The sequence below is a fragment of the Nuphar pumila genome, chromosome 17 (genome assembly GCF_984573655.1).
Source record: "Nuphar pumila chromosome 17, dmNupPumi1.hap1.1, whole genome shotgun sequence".
Classification (NCBI taxonomy): domain Eukaryota; kingdom Viridiplantae; phylum Streptophyta; class Magnoliopsida; order Nymphaeales; family Nymphaeaceae; genus Nuphar; species Nuphar pumila.
The window spans coordinates 57,059,064-57,073,259 of NC_143265.1; the positions used below are offsets into that span (position 1 = coordinate 57,059,064).

General features: G+C 38.4%; 1 protein-coding gene across 2 annotated transcripts in view; it reads right to left on the reverse strand.

The window, feature by feature from the left end:
- SUT2 (sucrose transporter 2) overlaps positions 1-14,196 on the reverse strand; it is a 161,367-nt gene that overhangs the window by 68,707 nt on the left and 78,464 nt on the right. The window lies entirely within an intron of this gene.

Below are 14,196 nucleotides of genomic sequence, written 5' to 3' on the forward strand. Positions count from 1 at the left end.
AAATAAATAATACTTTATTCATGAACAAAATGCTTAAGAAGCATGGTAATTTACATTGAAGGGGTTCACCCCTATATATACAAAACAATGGGAGAGAGAGGAGAGCTCATTTTGAGCTCTCCAAAAAGAGACGTTGGATTCCAACGTCTCTTAATATAGCTGTTGAACTACAGTCCAACAGCATTTATTATTATAGTTGTTGGACTACAGTCCAACAGCATTTATTGTAGCTGTTGGACTACAGTCCAACAGCTACTTGCACAGTCAAGTTCCAACAGGAACTTGACTGGATCAAAATATCTAGTTTCTATTGAACTAGATGCTAAAAAAGAAAATAAAAAAATAGAAAAAGAAAATAATAAAAGAAAATATAATAATATTAAATAATATATATATATATATTGCAGTTTACATTTTAACACTCCCCTTCAAACTTACGGCACAATGAGCGAAAGTTTGTCTAAGAGGAAGTGAAATCTGGGAGCAGCGAGAGGCTTGGTGAAGAAGTCTGCTAATTGATATTCTGATGTAACATATGGCAGATCAATGGTTCCATGTAAGTATTCCTCTCTGACATAGTGACAGTCCATCTCAATGTGTTTAGTGCGCTCATGGAATGTCCGGTTGCTTGCAATGTAGATCGCACTTTTGTTGTCACAGCACATCTTTGAAGCTTGCGTTGCTTTAGCTCCCATATCTGCTAGCAATCGTCTGAGCCAAACAACCTCCATAGTGGTGGTTGCCATGGCTCTGTATTCAGCTTCGGTGGAGGAAAGAGAGACTTTCTGCTGCTTCTTGCACCTCCACGAAATTAAGGTTTCACCTAGGAACACACAAAAACCAGTAGTTGAGTATCTATTATTGGGATCACCTCCCCAGTCAGCATCAGTATATGCAATTAAATTTAATGAAGATGAAGCAGACAAGAAGAGTCCTCGTGAAAGAGAGGATTTTAAGTATCTAATAATACGCAAAATCGCTCCCATGTGCACGGAGGTGGGAACATGCTGAAACTGACTGACTGTATGAACCGCATGAGTTATATCTGGCCTAGTAATGGAAAGATAAGAAAGAGCTCCAACAAGTTGTCCATAAGGAGTAGGATCATCAAGAAGTTCTCCATCATCAATTTTCATTTTAACATTGACAACTTCTGGAGTATCTACTTTCTTATCATCTGTAATTCCAGACCTGGAAACGATATCAAGAGCAAATTTAGATTGAGATATCAAATACCCCCGAGGGGAATAAGCAACTTCAATGCCTAAAAAATATCTTAATAAACCTAAGTCAGTCATTTCAAAGTGAGTTTTAAGAAGAGATTTGATATTTGCAACTCCCTGTTTGTCGCCTCCGGTGATGATCATATCGTCCACATAGAGAAGAAGAATAATGATGCTTGCAGCAGATTTCTTAACAAACAAAGCAGTGTCAGTTAAACAAGGTTGAAAACCAATATCAAGCATAACATGACTAAATCGGTCATACCAGGCTTTTGGAGCCTGTTTAAGACCATAAAGAGCTTTTTCTAGACGAAGAGCTTTACCCTTAGGGATACTAATACCAGGTGGGGCTTCCATGTATACTTCTTCAACGAGATTCCCATTCAGGAAAGCATTTTTGACATCTAATTGAAAGATAGGCCATGTTCTAATGGAGACCAAGGCTATTAAAGTTCTAACAGTGGTCATACGGGCCACAGGAGCAAATGTTTCTTCATAATCGATGCCATACTCTTGGGCATATCATTTTGCTACTAAACGGGCCTTATATCTTTCCAGGGTCCCATCACTTTTGGTTTTGACTTTGTATACCCACCTACAACCTATAGGTTTCTTACCCGGAGGAATATCTTGTATCGTCCAAGTATTGGCCTTTTCTAGTGCATCCAATTCTATTTTCATGGCTTCTATCCATTCTATATGATTTTTTGCTTGAGAATAGGATGATGGTTCAACATATGATTGTATTAATGTAATGGCGGCCCTATACGTGGGTGAAAAAGATTCATAAGACAAATTTTTCTGGAGGTTTAGAGATTCTAGACGTTCTTCTAGGTGGGACTTCAGAGTATTTTTGTAATGCACATGGAAGATTTTGCTCTCTACGTCTTGAATATTGTAGACTAACATCCCTATGGATTTGCTCTTCATTATCATCATTTTCAACAACAATAGGACTTTGATCATTGTCAAGGTCGCATCCAACATCACATTCATTGGATTTTGAAGTTGGATCAATTAAAAATGAGTATTCAGTGACACCCTTGGATTTTTCAAATTCAAAGAAGCTTTCTTTTTCCAAAAAAGATACATTTCTTGACACATATAATTTGTCATTTTGAAAATCGAAACACCTGTAGCCTTTTTGATTATCAGCATATCCTAAAAAGGCACATGGGATTGCACGAGGAGAGAGTTTATCATTTCTGTTGGTGAAAACAAAACATTTGCATCCAAAGACTCTTAATCTAGAATAATCTGGAGTTAAATTAACAAGCTTTTCTATTGGAGTTGTATTCTTTAATGAGGAAGATGGCATCCTATTAATGAGGTAGGTGGCAGTTAGGACCGCTTCAGCCCAAAAACTTTTTGGAACTTGATTTGCAATTAGCAATGTCCTAGTAGTTTCCATAATGTGCCGATGTTTGCGTTCGGCTAGGCCATTCTGTTGTGGAGTGTGTGGACATGATCTTTGATGTGTAATACCATGTAAATTGAGATAGTCTTTGAATTCGTTGGACATAAATTCTCCCCCTAAATCAGTGCGAAAAACAGAAATATCATTTTGAAACTTATTTTTAACCATTTTATGAAATATTTGGAAGTTAGCAAAGACATCAGATTTATGTTTAAGAAAATAAATCCAAGTATGTCTAGAAAAGTCATCAACAAAAATGACATAATATGTATAACCACCTTTGGAAATAACTGGTGCGGGGCCCCAAACATCCGAATGTATTAACTCAAGTGGTCGTGAGGAAACAAAAGTTCTACTAAGAAATGGTAACCTTTTCATTTTGCCAAGAATGCAGTCTTTACAAGAAAAAATTTCAGAATTACAAAATTTTTCCAAACTTGGAAAATATTGAATTTTAGACATATGAGGATGGCCAAGCCTTTTGTGCCATAAATCCAATTCTAATTTCTGAATATTATAACAAAATGCATTCTTGGGTAATTCCAAAAAGGCCATGTAATAAAGTCCTCCTTCTCTATGGCCTTCCCCAATCAGCTTCCCTGACTGGCGATCCTATACCCAACAACCATGAGAAGAGAAGGAGATATTACATCCATAATCAGATATTTGCGAGACAGATAAGAGATTCAAATTAAGTTTAGGGATATATCTAACTTCTGGGATAAAAAATCTTTTGGATTTTTGAAGATTTTTTCAAAACATCCTATTCCTTTTACTTCGAGAGATGTGCCATCGGCTGTAAAAACCTTTGACACACTTGAGTCATTTTTAAGACATTCGGATAGACTATTAACATTTGGGGTCATATGAAAAGAAGCACCAGAATCTAAAAGCCAAGGAAAGTTACCTGGACCGGAGAAAGATGCAACTGCCGCTCCAGTTGAGGCTTCGGTTGAGGAGGATACCCCTTTGAGAAGAGGTTGAAGGATTTCCATCAGTTGAGCCATAGACACAGGTGCATCTTGATCTTTTGACTCAGATTCAACAGATGCAACTCTTTTTTCTTCTCTTCTTTTTAACTTTGGACATTGAGGCCTATAGTGCCCCGGTTCATGACAATGATGACAAATAACTTTTCTTTTATCAAAGTCGCCGTTTTGCCTTCCAAAATGAGGCGGCTTGTAAGTACGAGTATGATTCCCCGGTCTAGATACAGCTAAAACGGAGTCATCATCAACTTTTGGAGTACTTTTTCTAAGTCTATTTTCCTCCATAGTGAGCTCTTCTATAGTATCAACAATAGAAGGAATTTTTTCACGATGTAAAAGGGCCGATTTGGTGGATTCAAACTCCGGCCTTAGACCATTCACAAATTGATAGAAATGTTCCATATCGAGTTGCTTTTGGCGAAGCTCGATGTCTTCGGCACAATGCCATTTGGGCTCAAGAAGAGCCAACTCTTCCCAAAGTTCGGACAACTCATTATAATATTCTCGAATAGTTTTATCTTTTTGAGTCATTGTCCGAACTTTATCTTGTAAATTGCATACATGTGCAATATCTTTAAGGGAATACATGTTTTTGAGGTATTCCCAAGCCTTATCGGCATGCTCAAACTTAGCTAGACTAGAGCATTTTTTAATGTCTATGCTATTGATGAGCCATGACATAATTTTTGCATGCCCTATCCTCCATTCTTTCCATTTCTTTTCATAAGTGGCTAACGCCTTACTCTTCTCTTCTTCCGTTAGAGGAACCTCTTTATCACCCTCTTTCTTGGTAAGAGATAGTTTAGGTTCCAAATCGGAACCATCCACTATACCCCATAAACCTTTTCCCCAAATGTGGTGCTTCATAATCGAAGCCCACATTACATAGTTAGTATCATTTAGCTTCATAGGAATGATGGTGATATTATCATTGTCATCCATCTTTTACAAGGGTAAGAGAGGAATAAATAGGAGGAGAGAGAGAGAACAATAAAAAGAAAAGAAAAAGAGTAGACAAAGGAATAAGAGAGGATACAAAACCAAATTTTTTTGTAGCACAAGTTCGCCTTTCTTCAAACAAATCTTCTTGAGCCAAGAACAAGGTGATGAAACACCTTTTGTAAATGTGGCACGAAAATCGAGGCGGAAGCACTTCAAGATCTAAGGATTTCGTAGCTTTGATACCATGTAATGAAATGGTGGTCTTCAACAAATGCACAAATAACTCACAAACAAGTGTCTATTGGAGACACTACAAGCATGACCCTTGAAAGGGTATAAAGGGAAGAACACTTGAAAAATAAAAATACTTTATTCATGAACAAAATGCTTAAGAAGCATGGTAATTTACATTGAAGGGGTTCACCCCTATATATACAAAACAATGGGAGAGAGAGGAGAGCTCATTTTGAGCTCTCCAAAAAGAGACGTTGGATTCCAACGTCTCTTAATATAGTTGTTGGACTATAGTCCAACAGCATTTATTGTAGCTGTTGGACTACAGTCCAACAGCTACTTGCACAGTCAAGTTCCAACAGGAACTTGACTGGATCAAAATATCTAGTTTCTATTGAACTAGATGCTAAAAAAGAAAATAAAAAATAGAAAAAGAAAATAATAAAAGAAAATATAATAATATTAAATAATATATATATATATATATATTGCAGTTTACATTTTAACAAAATCACTCGATAGATGGAGAAGAGTCGTTTGGTCATTGTTGTAGACTCTCTCTCTCTCTCTCTCTCAATACATACATACATACAATACATCTATTCTAGAACTAAACCTTGATACTTTATTGTGGTACACATTCATTTGCAAAGATCTAATATCCAAAAGCCAAAACTAACCCTTGATCAAGTTCATTACATTTTTGTCCTGTTAATATACTAATTTGATGCGCTAAGGTTGGCTCTAACACAATGATTTGGGTTGAATACGACATGCTGATCTTCATCAACTGTATGCTTTGATTCTTGACCATCTTGGAAAATGAACCTTGCAGTATGTTAGCAATGACTGTAACGCCCCAAAATTTCAAACTTATAAACCTTTCCAAAAAGTTCAAAAGACTAGAAAGTTCTTTTTCTTTTCAGAGTTTTGTTTAACAAATCAGTGAAAACGATTTTTCTTTGAATAAGAAAGGTGAAAGGCAAGTTGACAACCTTGGGCGCGTTAGCGTAAAAATCCACATTTTCAAACAGAAGTAACTTGCAAACATTTTAATACGCCCTTTGTATTAGGAATAACTTCAAGTTGTACAAAATTAGGGTTTTCTGAGAAAACCCGTGCCAAAAACCAAAAAGGCTAGGATGCTAGCAGCCAGCAGAAATAGTGGGATCTCGAACCGTCTCGCAATCACGTCATCGCCTGTTTCGCAACCTATTCGTCACATGTACCCATGAAATGGGTCAGTTTCACGAAAAATTGGTAGGTGCACAAAAGACAGTAGAGAACTGAATTAAGCACTTAGATTTAATTTTATCATGCTTAGCAGTTTAAACGAGTGAAAAACTACTACTAGCATCAACAGTTAATCAATGCAAAAGAAATGCTATAACTAGTATTAGCAGTTAATCAACACACAGTGCGCATCTAACAAGTAATGTGAGCAGTATAACTTTTGTTTCGATAATTAGCTAGCTTGCAGGTACGCGTAAGGCACGAATCGTAGAAACAACTAAGACTAGTTTGGAGGTCTATTATGTCATGTATTTTCAATACCCTGAATAGCTAGATGAGTTCGCTCATAAGGGGACGGTCGGTGACCGAGAGAGATTCCCCAAAGGCGTACGTAGACAATAGATGCATCCTACTTCTACAGAAATCTATGGGATCTACCACCTAGGATAATCTCTAGTAGTCTCGTCCCCTAACTCCGATGACTGGGGACACTGAGTCATTGCCCGATGGGTGGTTCTTAACAACCTGTCCATCGGAGTTTTTGTACATTCTCATCATCTCCCTTGATGAGAAACAGTTGGTCGAATGGGTGCTTCAGGTTTTATTTAACTGAAGACCCATTCTGCATGTTCTAGTCTTTCGACCCAACTCGAGCATCTTGCCTGTAAGGGCGAATCATCATTATTTATGTGATTTCAGCATTGTGCCAGTAGCATGATTCGAGGTCGCATGACCGTCTCATCCAATCATCGTAGTACTACCATGGTGCACATGTCTAAAAGTACGCTATGATGAAAGGGGGTATAGGTTTCTCCAAAAGGAAACCCCAACACAATGTTTTGTAAAGATGTAATGTAATGCAAAAAACTCATTTTTGGCATGTCTTATCTTTCGAAACAGAAGTACAACTCTTGTGTCATTCTCACAGTATGAGATCGCCACGGATCTCTCATCCGTTTATCATAGTATCCATATGCTGTGTATGGCTCGATACTAGTTTTTATAAACGGGATACGGGTTTCTCAACAGAATCCCGCCCAAACACTTGCTCATGCCCCTCATCAGGGTTATTCGAGTTACATCAGATACGCAACAGAAGTAGTAAACATACTTCTCCCAAATATAGCAAATTGAGATACTTGGTTTCTATCTTGCGACAGAAAGGACTTTCAATTTCTGCTTTGCAAACTACGCATTTTGGGAAAACATGTTCGCGCTAGGAGTCCCTTTTTAGAGAACTGAAATGCATAAGTGTGACTCACATCCTTTAAAACGACAAGTGAAACGGGATACGCTCAAGGCTGCACTTATGTAAGTGCACGTCAGCAAAAATGTGAGTCTGAACACAATTGAGTGTGTGCGACTACGAACACAATGCAAGCAAACATCATCGTGAGAAACTGCGCATTGAGCACAAAAATGTGTTAGTGCAAGAGGTACAAAACCGTACTTCGGCTAAGTAAAAACGTAAGCAGGTAAATGCATAAAGTAAATAGCTTGTGCATTAAAGCACGGCAACGAAGTAAATGACATAAAGCAGTAACCTATGCACTAAAGCGCGACGGTGAAGTAAATGACATAAAGCAGTAGCCTGTGCACTAAAGTGTGACGGCGAAGTAAATGACATAAAGCAGTAGCCTCTACACTAAAGCACAACGGCGAAGTAAATGACATAATGGAAAGGACAAGGATCGCAAAATTGCATCCTTGAGTTAAAAAGTACACACACACACACACACACACACACACACATATATATATATATATATATATATATATATATATATATATATATATATATATATATATATTTAAATGTTAATTCTTAATTTAGTTTGTCTATTGTCCTTTGCGCAACTTTTTCCTACCTTGGGGAGTCTCAAGGTTGCGTTTGCCTTCGAGAGTAAGTAACAAAGGGCTTGGACCACAGGGCACGAGCGGGATCCGTTGTGCGAGTTGCGAAAGAGCAAAGCACTTAGCATGATATATATATTAAAAAAATAAAGAAAGGGCTGGGGCGCAGCCCCTGCCCGCCGATCGATAGAGAGAGAAGGGGCAGAGGGCAACCCCTGCCCGCAAAACTGACAACAAACAAAAGGGAGGGGGGGGCCTGCCCACTGTCCAGCAAAGGAAGCAAGGGCAAGGGGTGCATCCCTGCCAGCCTACTGAAAACAAAAGGGGCAGGGGCACGGCCCCTGCCTGCCGGTCGCCAACTTGACCAAAAAAGGGGAGGGTGCGGCAATGCCCTCCCTTTGATAAAAAGGACAAGAGGAGGGTGGCGCGCCCTCCCTTGCAGGGAAGTCGAAAAGAGGCATGGAGACAGGGAGAGGGCTCAGCCCCTCCTTTGCGAAAAGGAGAAACGGGGAGGGGGCCGAGCCCCTCCCTCATAACCCTTAGAACAAGGAAACAGGGAGGGGGCTCGGCCCCTCCCTGGCGAGAAAAAAAAAAGGAAACAGGGAGGGGGTCAAGCCCCTCCCTTGTATCTTGAGAAGGCAGAGAGAGGGCTTGGGCCCTCCATTGCAAAAAAAAAAAAAAAAACTGTCGAAATTACTCAGGCAGCAGGGGCAAGGCCCCTGCCGACTTGCTGAAAAAGCGAGACAGGGGCCAAAAGCCCCTGCCAAATGCCTTATCACAGGCAGCAGGGGGGATGTTGCCCCTGCCGGCCTGTCGAAAAAGGGGAGGCAGGGGCTAAAAACCCTGTTGACCGACTAGATGCAGGCGGCAGGGGCGTCACCCCTGCCGGCCTGCTGAAAAACTCGAGGCAAGGGCTAAAAAACCCCTATCGACCGACTAAACGCAGGTGACAGGGGGCGTCACCCCTGCCATCTTGTCGGAAAAGAGAAAAGGAGAACGAAGAAGAAGAAGAAGACAGCGAAGAGGAGAGGGAAGGGGTTACCTATAACGGCTGCGGAAGGGGTGTCTACCGGACAGAAGCTCGCTGGAAGGGAGCTCGCCGGAAGGAAAACGAGAGCGGGAGAGAGGATCGGGCGAGGGTGAGAGAGAAACAGAGAGAGAGAGAGAGAGAGAGAGAATTGAGGGAGCTGCGGGAGAGAGGGGGGGTTTCGAATGAGAAACCCTTCCCCTCTTCGTGCCTTAAATAAGCACGAGGGGGGAGGGTCTATAAGGTTTGGATCCGGGTCGGATCCGGATCCCACCCAGGTCCTCTTTTTTCATTGGATTTTATAATGACTAAAGTAAAGATTCTAGAATTGTAAAGAAATTATGCTAGACAATCCAAAAGGTTAGATCTAGAATTTGTACATTAAACAAAAAGTGCACCAGATGATTGATAATTATCAAGAATATTGAATGAGGAGAAAGCTTCAACAGCAAGGACGGTCCTCTGTAATCACATTCGAGAAGACTTCATTTAATATGTACATTAGGGTGTAGTTATTTACTGAAAGATCCTTTATGAGCCTGAGAAGTATAAGAACACTAGTGGAGCCCTTTAGTATCTAACATTAACTCAACCAAATTTTGGTGTATATATATAGCTAGACTTCTCAATTCATGCATGCTCCAAAAAAGTCATACTAGGAAAGTAGTGAACAAGAGCCCTTAGGTACAACAAAGGAACCATATAAATGGTTTTGTGTACAAGAATACCCCTATAAGAAGCCTGAATTTTTCCGGTTATTGTGTCACACTCTAATGCAAACGGGGTAGGCAACCCAACCTATGTAGTCAAAAGTGCTAGGCAGTGCCTAGTCGGTAGACCCCTAAAAAGACTAGGCGGGACTAGTCAGACTAATCAGTTGGTACCCCAATTAAAATATAAAAAAGTACATAAAAATATGTTTACTTCTATTAATAAGATGTTTTTATTACACAAGTACAAAATTACACATGCTTTCACAAAATATATTAATATACATAACCAGAATATACATACATCTAAATTGTACACACACAAAATATATATATATATATATATTAATTATTCATAACATATTCAGTATAATCAACAAAATATGTTTTCAACCTTTCACAGAAGCACAATAACACATACATATATAAATAACATAATACATAACTCATAATACTAAACATGCTTTCAGGATTTTATAGAAAAAATCATCAGAAACAAATAACACACACATATATATAAAACATAATCAATTAAAATTAACTATGAATGCTTTCAATGTTTCACATAAAAATCCCAAAAGCAAAGTAACACACATATGAATAATAAATAACTAAATTGCCCTCATGCCTAGTCGGAGGCAGCTTAGTCGCCGACTAGGAGCCTTAGTCAGTGCCTAGTCAGCAAAATTGGTACCTTTTAAGGTACCCACTTAGGAATTGCAAAGCCTAGGCATTTTACTTATGCCTAGGCTGACTAGGCGGACTAGTCGGTGTCTAGTCATGGCTTTTAACTACATAGAACCCAGCTACTCACAGAACAAGTAGAAGATATAGTGTGTCCGGGCTTACACCTACTGTCATGGTCGAGTAAATAATAACAAACCACAACATCACATTTGCTTCCATGGGAGAGCTAACTTGGAGTCATATGTTAGTCCGGGCTTCACAACAAGATCAGTAACATACTTATGTTGTGATAAGTAATTGCCCCTCCTTGAGTATGTAACTTCCAAGCCATGAAAATATTTTAAATTTCCCAAGTCCTTCATTTCAAAGACGTCAGTTAACCTCCTTTTGGTACTTCTATTTTCTACATATCATTACTTGTAATAAACATGTCATCAACATATAGGAGCAACACATACCTTCTTTGAGAAGTGGATGGCACAAACAAGGCTGGATCATGGTAGCTCAGCTCAAAATCAAGAGATCGAACAGCATAAGTAGCCTTATCAAACCATGCCCAAGGTACATGCATGAGCCCATTCAAGGCTCTCCTAGTTAAAATAGCATACATATATATATAGTCATAAATAAGTTTGTAATTTGTTTTGATAGTCAGGGACAGTTTCGTCTTTTTCCCTTGTAATAGGCCTTGTTCATTAGGAGCAGTTTTACATTTCTTATTTTTATTTTATCTTATTGTTTTTCTGTCTTTTTTTATTTTGAGCATGGGTGCTATGGTCATTTGACCATTAGAGTCATTGGGGGCTTCACAAATGTCATAAATATGACCGTTGGGGAACTCCCAAAGATTCTATTGGGAGCTCCCCAATGGTCTCTCTTTAATGATTATTTAAGCATTTTATCAAATAAAGACATTATTTTTTATATTATTGTTCTCTTGTTATAGCCATTGTTGGCTTTTGTATTGTCTCATTGTGGACTTGTGCAATTGTACTTTGTGTTGTTGATCTTGTGAGCCTTTAGAGGCACTTGTTTTATATTTTCGCATATTTCATTACATGGTATTAGAGCAAAGAACCTTAAAGCAAGTTGTTTGCGGTGATCGAGGGACTGTGTGCTCATAAAGCTTGTGGTGGATGTGTGTTTGCCACCCTCTTCTTTATCTATTTATTTTCCTCTATTTTCTCATCTTCATTATGAAAAAAGATGCCAATATCGACCTCTCCTTCAAGCTAAGTGGTATCAATTATATGATGTGAGCCGCCACCATGGAAAACAACCTCAAGGGAAAAAAGTTTTGGGGTTAAATGATGAGGATAATTCCTGAACCGCAATTAAAGTTTACCAAGCTTGAAGGAAATCTAGAAAAAGCTCTTGAGGGAGATGACCGTGCCAAAGCCACTCTTGATTTTCAAAACAAGGTGAAAGATTGGGAGAGTAACCATGCAAAAAATTTTGCATGGTTAATGAATAATGTTGACATTAAAATATGTGCCAACATTGCAAAATTTCGTAAAGCTAATGATGTTTGGTTTTTTATAAAGAGTATGCATACCCAAAAAGATCTTGTAAGACAATATTTCTTGCAAGAAAAGATTAACATGAGTGTCCGAGATTTTTTTTTAGTGCCTTATCCTCTCTATGGGATGAATTGACACTTTTGGAGCCTAAGTGGGTTGTCATCGAAGATGTGGAACATGGGCGTAATTAAATGAAAAGAACAATTTTTCCAATTTTTAATGGTCTTCGCCCTGAATACGAACAAGTTAGATTTTTCCTTCTTCATAGATCTACACATCTTCCCCTAGAAGATGTGGTTGCCAAAATATGCCAAGAAGAAACTCGTCTTGATATGACTAAAGGAGGAGGTGAAGTGTTGGCGGTATCTAAGCCCGGAAACAATGTGAGAACTTACAAGCCTCCACACTTTGGAAGGCAAAATGGTTCATGAAACAATAACTATGGAGTATCAAGGAAGGTCGTTTGTCACTTTTGCAATGAGTTGGATCATATTAGACCGGCATGTCCAAAGCTTAAAAAAAAGTGGCTTTCATTGAAGAATCTACTTTCAAGAAGGAAGAACACAAAAGATGAGGTGACCTTAAAGATACTATTGGTCAACTTGGTCAAATAACCATGGCACTTCAAAAAATTCTCGAGACATCATCCTCTACAATGGGTGCCGCCATTGCCCTTCCTCCTCTCCCAGTATGTATTCTTGGATTCTTGATTCCGGAGCCTCTTTTCATATGACCCCACATTAGAATGCCTTGTCTGATATATGCACCAACTCAAATTTGTCGTGTTTATACCGTTGATGGAACCGCTTTAAAAATAAAAAATATTGAAACATTGGACTCTAAATATTTAAAAAAAAAAAATTTGTTCCCAAAGTAAGAGTTATTCCTAAATTAAATTTAAATCTTTTTTTGGTTTCTCAAAATTTTGACCATGGATGTGAAATCTCCTTTTCATCTAAGGGTGGTTTTGTGCATGATCTCTGGTTTGGGAAGGAGATTTCATGGATTCTTTGTCTCTTCCTTTGAAATTTTTTTGTAACTATGTCCAAAATAAAGATGTTGAAACTTGGCATAAAAGACTTACACATCCAAGCTATTAAAAGATGTATTTTTTCCTTTTGAGAAAAAATTTTGTAATGAAAAAGATATCATTTGCAAAGATTGTATTATTGAAAAAATGAAATTTATTATGTTTCCCAATAGAACTTTTTTTTTCAAGAGACCTTTTGGGTTAGTGCATTCGGATGTATGCGGCTCTTATCCGATCATATCTAAAGGTGGTTACTCATATTATGTTACCTTTGTTAGAGATCGTGCATGTACCTGTTAACTTCTTGATCGGCTTTGTTGATGCTGCTGAAAGGGGAGGAGAGAGGAGGTTGCAGCAGTTGCACATCAATCTTCAACAACGCGTGCCCTATTTCTTGACTTAAGTTTATAACATCCAGATCGGGTCGGGTCTATGACTCTTCAGTCCAGACCCGATATAATCCAGACCCAAAATTAATAGAGATACAGGTCCAGATCTGGACCCGTATATACCTGTACAGTTGTGAACACCCCAAATTTTTCAAAATTTTGTAAATATTCTCTTTTGTCCCTAACCCTATTTTCTGATAAAATTGAGTCGATTTCAATCTAAATTTCAGTTATTCTTCAGATTTTCTGGAATAAACTCTATTTTATAGATCTGACTCCATTTCAGATCCGGACCCATTATTAAAATCCAAATCTGAGCCCCGATTATCCAAATTTTAAATCAAAATTACAAAAATACCAAAAATAATTTCTGAAAGGCTCAGACAGTCCATCCGGTGTCGATTTGGATCCACTGCTCTGTATTTCTCGATTCGAGATTAAAAACTCGAATATTTTCTCAAAACCTGGATCCAAACCCGTTTTCTGAAGAAATTTCTAAAATTCGAACCCGAATTCTCAGAAAAATCCTCTTTTGTAAATATTTCTCAAAAACACTAAAAAATAGAAATATAAAGAAAAAAAATCAAATCAAAATAGAAAAGAAAAATCGGTTGAGAGACCCTTTTTTATTTTATATAAAAATCTTTTAGTGAAAACCCCTTTTTAGAAAAACTTTTGAAAATAACCGTTGCTTTTGAAAATTTCTGAAAAATAGGACTCCCGTTAAAAGAGGCCCAACGACTTCTTCAGAATCCATCGCAGGAGATCGAAGGGCAGAAGACCCTTCAATCGACCACTCTCACCTCAGCCCTTCGATCCAAACTGTTTCCTTCCCGATCCTTCCTCCTCCCTCTATAAAAAGAGGCACAGGGGAAGGGTCAGAGGAGGAAGGAAGTAGACCGGTTCTCCCTCTGATCCCCCCATCTTCTCTGTTAGCTAAA